At 44.5% G+C, this 9995-nt stretch overlaps 1 long non-coding RNA gene across 1 annotated transcript; it reads right to left on the bottom strand.

Annotated features, from left to right (window-relative positions):
• Positions 1 to 760: 760 nt before the first annotated feature.
• On the bottom strand, positions 761 to 6148 carry LOC115082085. Its single transcript, XR_003854069.1, has 3 exons — positions 6085 to 6148; positions 2707 to 2834; positions 761 to 2570 (listed from the first exon to the last, which is right to left on the bottom strand). It is a non-coding gene; the product is annotated as an uncharacterized LOC115082085 (long non-coding RNA).
• Positions 6149 to 9995: the final 3847 nt, after the last annotated feature.

The following is a 9995-nucleotide window of genomic DNA, read 5'->3' as shown; positions in this document are numbered from 1 at the left end:
TATTTTGAAATATTTCATTGGTATCTAGAAATTTTTTATATGAGTTTTTAATTATTGGATATTCCACTCATCAGCTGTTTCGAAATAATCTGTTCTTTTTGTTAGTATGGTTTTACTGCTACTGATTTTATATTTCTTGATTTGTTTTATAAGGATGGGTGATGTCCACATGTAAGTTAATTATTATAAGGTTTTTTCATCAGCCTCTTGCAAGGCATATTTATAAAAGGAATATTTTTCTAATACCATGTTACTTATTGCTCATATATGTTTTCTCATATTTATTTGTTACTTAAAAGTTCTTCGTTATATGTAATGCTACCAAGCAAGTTTTAATTGTTCTCTGTAAACCGATTTGATTTGCATACAATGTAAGAAGATCGGTATATAAAAAAACAAAAATAAATAAATAAAATAAATAAATAAATGTTTCTTTTTTCCTTTATTACACGGTATAAAGAAACTCTGGCTTGTTGCAGTTTCCAATTCAGTTTTTTCTGCATGCTTCTAGTTATGTTTTTTGGTCTCTTTATTCTTTGTTAGGTGAGGGTCAACACATGTGATTTCGATGAGTTTTTCTGCTGATGTGTAGTTTCTGTGTAGGGCTCTATAGCAGCCTGACTTAGTCATTTTTCCTAATAGGAGATGAATTGGTGTCTTAAGGCCTGGTGTAGTATTTTCAGTGTTGCCTTTTCTTAGGTAAGGTGGTTACTGTTTAAGTGCTGGAAATTGGTGCTGTTTTGGTGTGGGATGTTTACTATTTATGCAATTTCTGTTCAGTCAGAATACGTATCTTTTCCTTGTGTCATTTTAAACAATAAAAATAATTACCGGACCTTTACTTTTTATTTCCGCCGTGAATTGTAATGAGCAGTGTGTCTCACGTGTGAGCGTGGCCTATCAGGTGTGTCACGATGGGAAAAAGGTTGCGAACCACTGATCTAACCCATCTACTTCCGCTCTGCTGAGAGAGCAAACTCCACTTCCCAGTCTGTCATGCCCTCTTGGGGGAGCCAACTGCAACATCTGGACTGCCGCTGGGATCCATGACCTCCTGAGGGACCCGACTGCACCTCCTGGGCTGCCACTGGGGCCCGGGCCCTCCTGAGGGACTCAACTGCATCTTCTGGACTGCTGCTTGGGTCCACGCCCTCCTGGGGGACCCATCTCTGCTTCCTGGAATGCCGCTGTTCTATGATGTCTTCAACAAATGAATACTAAAATTCCTAACAGTAACAGTCTACACAGAAGTCAGATTGGGCTCCTCCTAAAACACAGACCCACTGACCACATCTTTATTTTACAAACGCAGATCGACAAACATGTAAAGAACACCTCTTTAGGGAGAATATTTGCATGTTTTATTGAATACAAAAGCCTTTGACTCCATCTAGTATCCTGGCCTCAACTTTAAACTACTGCAAAGAGGAGTGGAGATTCGAATCTATTTGCTGCCTCTGCTCGCACCCCCTAATTGTCAGTGCCCTAGGCCCAGGCCTAGCTCGTCCTGCTACTCCCACACATGATGTAGGGCCTGATGTAAAAAGATGCGCTCAGCAGCACACACAGTTTTACCTGAAGTTGTACGCACATTTTTACTGTTTAAATGTTATTTCTAGTGCAGCAAGGAGCTTTGTGCACATACAATGTGTAAGTCAAATTGTGAATTCTGTTTAGCATCCTCGCATGGAAATCTCATGCACATGAATGCATTCATTATTATCCCTCAGTGCAGAGAGGTGCTTTGGCTTAACTCATGTCTGTTTAGTGCTGGAAATTTTACTCCTGGTCAGAGGAGTCGTTTTCAGCGCTAGGGCACCGGGACCTGTAATCGGGATTTAGGTGCAGAAAAATACTATGCACACACAAAGCATGTTTTCTGCACATGAATATGATTTACGCAAGAAAAGCATTTTTATGTGCACATATCTTGTTTTGAGAGCATAAATCACTTCTGAGAGACTGCTCTGCTCCTTCCTGAGTTAAAATGTGTGATTAGCCTGGGCTGAATCACACATTTTAACTCAGGTTTATGCCCTCATTTTCCAGCCACTGCACTCTTTTTAAACTCCCATACCATTAGCTTATTGCATTGGAATAGAAGTATTTTATCCTGCGTGATACAAAACTGTGTGTTGAGTTTCAGTGCACAGTTTTAACCCTCACCTTATTACACTGGGCTCAGTGGAGCCTTTACTTGTTTCTACAGCATCTGGATAGTCCACCCTATTTGTATCATTACCCAGTGACTCGGAGGCACTACAGGTAGCGGTATTTGGCTTTGATTACTTGCTCAGGTTTTCCACAGCTCATGTTGACTAAAGCTGGGCATTAGAAGGGAGTCATAGTCATTGAGCAATGACACCTTGTGGCCATATTTAGGGACTCGTGATTTCAGGGTTGGTGAAGGAGCCCTGGTGCCAACCTCCTGGCCAAGGATTGTTGCTGCAGTGGCCGGACTAAAGCAAATTGGGAAAGGATGTAAAATAGGGGAAAATCCCAGAGGAGTTGCAAACAAAGATTCAAGCTGTCAAGATCCCATGATGTCAGGTTCTGGTTGAGCTGGAAGCCTAAAGAAGCAGGAGAAAAGTCCCATGTTAAAAATAATAAGATTGACTGAAATAGCACTGCAGATAAAGATCTGGGAGTTACTTTAGACCACAAACTGTATAGGTGTCAACAATAATAAATCTACATTAATCTCACCCAATTGACAGCAACTACTTATACTGATTCAGGTGTCTCAACTCTACTGGTTTATGCTGCATTGAATATTCTGTTCACTTGTACCAATTTATGTTACAAACCACGCAGAGTTCTATGTTGATGTGGCACTAAAAGTAGAGAAAAAAAAGAAAGTTAACATTATACTAGAATATATTAGCAGGGGTATGACATGTAAAATAATTCTCCAACTGTACTCAACACCAGTAAGGCCATTGTTGGAGTATTTTATCCAGTTTTGGGCCCACACATGAAGAAAAGTTGTGTAGATATCAGAAAAAATGCAAAGGAGAGCAAACAAAATTTAGATACCTTATTAAGATGACCTAAGATTAAGATTAAAGAAAAAAGCCTAACTGCTGGGGTAACTTAATAGGGAGTTATAATGAAGACAGTAATTGTTTTCCCCTAAGTAATGTGTTAACATCATGACAGGGGAGCTTCAGCTTCGAATTTATGTAGTCAAGTGCTGGAGTGAGTTACTTGGGGAGAGGATGGAATCTGTCATTGGAGGTTTTAAGAGCAAGACAGAAAAACATTTGTCTTGGATGCTACAGATAAAATTGATCCTGTCTAGAAGCAGGGGGGGGGGCTAAATTAGCTACCAACATCCCTTCCAGCCTTTTATTTTTCTATGATGCTATTTCCTGACTTCTGTTTAGCAAAAACTGTCTAACTGATCTTTGTCAGGAGGAGAAAGAATTACACTACTGTTTTTTCTACCAGGGCCATAAACAGACCAAATCCTGCATGCCACATCTTTTCATATAGAGCAGAACTTGTGCAAAATATATTTTTCTCAAGATTCTTCAAGCTTCTGCATTTCTCCTCTCTTGGCGGTGCTCTGACCTTATTGGATCTGCTCAGAGTATTGGAAAAGTAGAAAAGCACTTGGAAAAGCACCAGTGGAGAATGCATTTGGCAGTGAGACCCTGCCAGAGTGCACTGTGGTGAGAAGAGAGAATCTTGCTTACATATATATTTTATCATTCTATATTTTATTCTTCTTTATTTTATTTTATTATAAATTCTGCCCATTATTCCATAAGTGGTCAAGACAGGATACAACTAAAAACAAATACAATCCAATAACAAAAAAATAACATACAAAAACATAAACCAGAATAGACTAACACAGTGGTTCTCAACCTTTTTTTGGCCGGGACACACCTGACAGATGGTTCTCACATGCGTGACACACTGAGCATGTGACCGTCACGGGGCTAAATGTAAACATGCACTCTGCATCCACAGGAATCCCCTCAACCCCCCGCAATGAGTGCAGAGCAGATCTAGGGCATTACCCTGTACAACTCGCCATACAAAAAAAGATATTCTGGTTCTGATGACATCTCAGTAAAAGCAAAACAAACTCCCTTTACTACCAGGCACAATAGCCCTTCTTATGAAAAGACAGTAATTTACCACTAATGCATATCCTATTGAGAAAACACAACAAATAAGATTGATACAAAAGCCTACATGCTAGTAAAATATCTCACCTCTGTCACACACCCAGAACTGACCTTCACCAAGTACAGAAAGACCACACATTATAAATATGGAGACAGAAACTGGAATGGAAAACCAAAAAAGCCACTCTGCATGCAGTGCAAACCTAGAGAAATGGAAAGAGAAATATAGCACCTAACATAGTCCCAGGATCTGCAATAATGCACACAAACTAACCCGCACAAAGATACACCTGTATTATGGAACACACTCAACCAGTAACAACCCTATCTAAGAAACACAACTATTAAACCAGGCCCTAAACACTAATACATTTCCTATTGGGAAAACAGAATAAGCCAAGCTGCTATAGCGCCCCACACAGAAATAATTGTAAAGCTTTACTAAAAATGTTACAAAACAGCTGCTGAACAGAATATCCAACAATTAAAAACTCATAAAAATTATTAAAACATGTCCAAATATCAATAAAATATTTCAAAACAGCAGACATCGCATAATACCCAATAATTAAAATGGCAATCAAGAAAAATAAATTTAAAAAGCCACCTTTTCTTACCCTCTCCAGCAACTCTCCTACTTCTTTCCCTTCCAGGCCAATAGCACTCACAGGAAGCAGCAAGGGCTGCTGAAGCTCTGTCCTGTCCTCTTCCTTAGCGCCCACAACCAGTCACTCACACACATAACTCCAATTAGACCCCACGAACAGTCTCGGTCTCTCTCACCTCCCTGACCAGTCTCTCTCTCAATCACACTCATGGTCTCTTATATACAAGCTCTCAATCACACACAAATGCTCTCACACCCACACCAGCTCTCACCCAGGCTTCCATTCACACCCACACACACCAGCTCTCACCCAAGCACCCATTCACACCCACACACACCAGCTCTCACCCAAGCACCCATTCACACCACCTCTCACCCAAGCACCCATTCACACCAGCTCACCCAGGCTCTCATTCACACACAGACACCCCAGCTCTCACCCAGGCACTCATTCACACACAGACACCCCAGCTCTCACCCAGGCACCCATTCACACCAGTTCTCACCCAGGCTTCCATTCACACCAGCTCTCACTCAGGCACCCATTCACACACAGACACTTCAGTTCTCAACCAGGCACCCATTCACACACAGACACATCAGTTCTCAACCAGGCACCCATTCACACCCAGACACACCAGCTCTCACCCAGGCACCCATTCACACCAGCTCTCACCCAGGCACCCATTCACACCCACACACACCACCTCTCACCCAGGCACCCATTCACACCCACACACACTACCTCTCACCCAGGCACCCATTCACACCAGCTTTCAGCCAGGCACTCATTCACACACAGACGCACCCGCTCTCACCCAGGCACTCATTCACGCACACAGTCGCACCCGCTCTCACCCAGGCACTCATCCACGCACACAGACGCACCCGCTCTCACCCAGGCACTCATCCACGCACACAGACGCACCCGCTCTCACCCAGGCACTCATCCACGCGCACAGACGCACCCGCTCTCACCCAGGCACTCATCCACGCGCACAGACGCACCCGCTCTCACCCAGGCACTCATTCACGCGCACAGACGCACCCCCTCTCACCCAGGCACTCATTCACGCGCACAGACGCACCCGCTCTCACCCAGGCACTCATCCACGCGCACAGACGCACCCGCTCTCACCCAGGCACTCATCCACGCGCACAGACGCACCCGCTCTCACCCAGGCACTCATCCACGCGCACAGACGCACCCGCTCTCACCCAGGCACTCATCCACGCGCACAGACGCACCCGCTCTCACCCAGGCACTCATCCACGCGCACAGACGCACCCGCTCTCACCCAGGCACTCATTCACGCGCACAGACGCACCCGCTCTCACCAAAAACTTCTTCTTCCTTCGCTGCAGGGATGGGCTCCAGTTCCGCCTCGGCTTTACTCCGGCGGGCCTTCTTTTTTCGCCACCGCGGGAATGGGCTCCCGTGGTGGCCTCGGTCGGGTTTCCTCTTCGCCGCCACAGGCTGTGGCGGCCTTGCTTTGTCGGGGTCAGGTCTCCTCTTCGCCGCCATGGGAATGGGCTCCCATGGCGGCTTTGCTTCGTCAGGGGTCGGGTTTCTTCTTCACTGCGCGATCTTGCTTCGTCAGAGTTCAAAATTCCTCCCTGCCTGCCTCACCGGCCAATCAAAGGCTTCCTCCCTTCTTCCTACTCCCACTGGTAGGGAGGAGGCTTCCGATTGGCCTGCGCGGGGGCAGGCAGAATGAAGGAGGCTTCCCATTGTGTAATGGGGGTAGGAAGAACGAAGGCTTCCAATTGGCCCGCGTGAGCTGGAAAAAGGCAAAAGGAAAGTAGAACGGGGTAGTGGGACACCGGGAGACGCGACACACCTGGCGGTGTTTGGCGACACACCGGTTGAGAAGCGCTGGACTAACATATAACATTAGTGTTACTAATGATAATTAAAAGCTAAGCTTCGAAGATGATCTCAGATTCTCTAATACTGATTTTAAAAGTTACAGTTAAAAGAAAGGTTAGGGTTCTCTAGCACTGATTAAAAGCTAAGAGATAAGAGAAATGTTGCGTCCATCGGTCTTCGACGGCTTCGCCCCTCTTGCCTCACTCTGTTCTCGGCTCCTCCCGCTTACCTGGGCAAGATGGCTACCGCAGCATTGACAAGCTAACCACTCTGGCGTCCCCAGAACGGCTAAGGGGCAGCCTTACGCCATTGCTCCTCCCAGGTATCTGCTAGGGTGCGCGTGCAACCCACGTCTTTGTACGCCCAGTGGCGCGAACCGCAAGGGTGTTCCCTCATCCTGACGTCACGCCATCCGGGTATATCAACCTCTCAGATTTGCTAGCTTGTTGAGTTGGCAAGGACTCGAATCCGTTCCTGTCTGCGCTACTCTGCCGCTTCCGTGCTGCCGCTGGAAGTTCTACCTCTGCCCTTCGGGGTATCAACTAACCTGGGTACCTGCTCCTCAGGGGCCCTGTGCTTTATTTCAGGTGCCTTTCAGGGAACAGGTACTCGCTCCTTGAGGGCCTGCTCTCCCTGCTTAGGTGCCTGTACTTTCTACAACTTATCTGGTGGAATCGCATCCATACAGCTGACACAGAGTGAGTACTCTAATCTCTCAGTCTATCTCATCCACAGTATCTCCTCACTGGGTAACCTGCTGTGGAACCTCCTGACATCATCCAAGAGAGAAGGGCTCCCTCTGCCGAGGTCCCTGAGACTGCAGCTCACGACTGCCACCTGGTGGCCATCTTCAAGCTGTATAATAAAGAGTTCAAATTCCAGTGTTTTGTGTATCAGAGTCTAGCTCAGTGCTGTGGCTCCTCAGGGGGCTCCTCCCCATGGGTGTGGTCATCTCCACAGCACCCAAGGATCCACCAAAACACACGTAATAACAACAAGAAAGGTAAGGTTCTCAAACTAGTATTTAAAAACTAAGGTTAAAATAATAGGTTAAGCTTTACTAGCTTGAATTAAAAGCCATGGCTTCCCTGTGCTTGCTAGTTTTGTAGAAAAACTAGAGTTGAAACAAAAGTTAGAGTTAACAATATACCTGAACTGGGTATTGTGTGGGGCTGAGTGTCCTATGAGGTTGCTAATTCCAGTTAAAGAATAGGCTATCAATGGAGGGAATGAGATCGGGCCTGAGTGCGCTTCTCACAATTTGACCACTGTGAAAATTTGACTACACAGGTAGGAAGATCAGGGAGCTAGGCTCTGGGCTGTAAAACCCTAACAGTATCACAGCCTTGAGAAACTAGTAGTATTAATCATATTCATGTGCAGAAAACATGCTTTGTGTGCGCATAGTATTTTTCTGCACCTAAATCTCGATTACAGGTCCTGGTGCTTCTGCCCTTGTACTGGCCCTAGTGCTGAAAACGACTCCTTCTCTGACCCAGGAGTAAAATTTCCAGCACTAAACAGACATGAGTTAAGCCAAAGCACCTCTCTGCATTGAGGGATAATAATGAATGCATTCATGTGCATGAGATTTCCATGCGAGGATGCTAAACAGAATCCACAATTTGACTTATACATTGTATGTGCACAAAGCTCCTTGCTGCACTGGGAATAACATTTAAACAGTAAAAAACTGTGTGCTGCTGAGCGCATCTTTTTACATCAGGCCCACTGAGAGTACAGATGTGTGGGAGTTGCAGGGCCAGCAGAGGCACTAGATGAGCTAGGCTTGGGCCTAGGGCATTAACTATTAGGGGGCGAGAGCAGCGGCAGCAAATAGGTGTCGGATTCGAATCTCCTCTCCTCTTTGCCGCTGCCCGCGACAGGTAGGAGTTGGGGCTGCGACCGCAAGGCAGAAGGTGCCTAGGGTGGCGAATCCTCTTGCACTGGCCCTGGGGAATGCCATTGTTGTAGTATTTGCATTATCCATGATTAATAGTGCCCACAACTATGAAATGCTAGATGTGGAACTGGATTGCAATACTGCTTGAATCCTCCAAATCCTTTGCATAGTTTTGGCTTTGAAAGTAGGTAACAGGCAGAGAAGACCTACTTATAAGGTGTTCTTTCTATACTTTGTTCAAGAATACCTAAAAGTGAGGAGAGATCTAAGGAAGTTTGGCATGGTCAAGAACTATATTAGGCATCATCACCCAGTTAAAGGATCTTTGACTCTTCACGGACAACACTTTGAAATCCTCAATCTAATGCATGGTAGTGCTCAAAAAAGGTAACAGAATGTTAGGTATATTAGGAAAGGAATTGAAAATAAAACAGAGGATATCATAATGCCTCTGTATTAAAAACATAAGAACTGGATCAGATCAAGCGTCCATCAGGCCCAGTATCCTGTTTCCAACAGTGGCCAATCCAAGTCACAAGTACCTGCAAGTACCCAAACATTAAATAAATCTCAAGCTACTATTGCTTAATAATTAATAGCCGTTTATGAATTTTTCCTCTAGTCCATGGTGTGACTATATCTTGAGTATTGTGTGCAGTTTTGGTCGCTCCCATCTCAAAAATGATTTAGCAGAACTAGAAAAGGTACAGAGAAGAATGAACAAAATGATAAAGGGGATGGAATGGCCCTCTGAGGTAAGGTTAAACAGTTTAGGGCTCTTCAGTCTGGAAGAGATGGCTGAGAGTAGATTTGATAGAAGTCCATAAAATCTTGGGTGGGATGGAACAGGTAAACAAACAGGGAAAGGTTGTTTACGCTTCCAAAAAGTACTAGGAGGACATTTTGTGAAGGTAAGAGGTAACATTTAAAATAAATCAGAGAAAGTATTTTTTCACTCAGCACACAATTCAATTCTGGAATTTGTTGCCGGAGGATTTAGTGAAAGCAGAAAAGTGCATATACAGTTATTAGCCATTATTTTTTTTTTTTATATACCTACATTCGATCTCAATTGAGATATCACACCGGTTTACATTCAGGTGCTGTAGGTATTTCCCTAACCCCAGAGGGCTTACAATCTAAGTTTTGTACCTGTAGCCTTAAGAAAGCCACTACTTATACCTGGTTATGAGCAAGAAGGATTGGATCTATTCTTTGGGATCCTGCTGGGTACTTATGACCTGGAATGGCCATTGCCAGAGATAGTTTGCTGGGCTTGATGGACCTTTGGTTTGACCCAGTATGGTATTTCTTCTGTTAGTTTGGCAACTAAGATTTAGAGGCTTTTAAATCATAACCACTTCTCTACAGAAATGATAAGTAATAATATCAGTAATAGAAAAAATGTTTTAGTACATCTGGCTCTTAATGTGAAAAGAATGTAGCCATGAATTTGTGGCACAGTACATATTAGGC

The sequence above is a fragment of the Rhinatrema bivittatum genome, chromosome 1 (genome assembly GCF_901001135.1).
Source record: "Rhinatrema bivittatum chromosome 1, aRhiBiv1.1, whole genome shotgun sequence".
Lineage (NCBI taxonomy): Eukaryota > Metazoa > Chordata > Amphibia > Gymnophiona > Rhinatrematidae > Rhinatrema > Rhinatrema bivittatum.
This window is presented reverse-complemented; position numbering and strand designations above follow the sequence as displayed.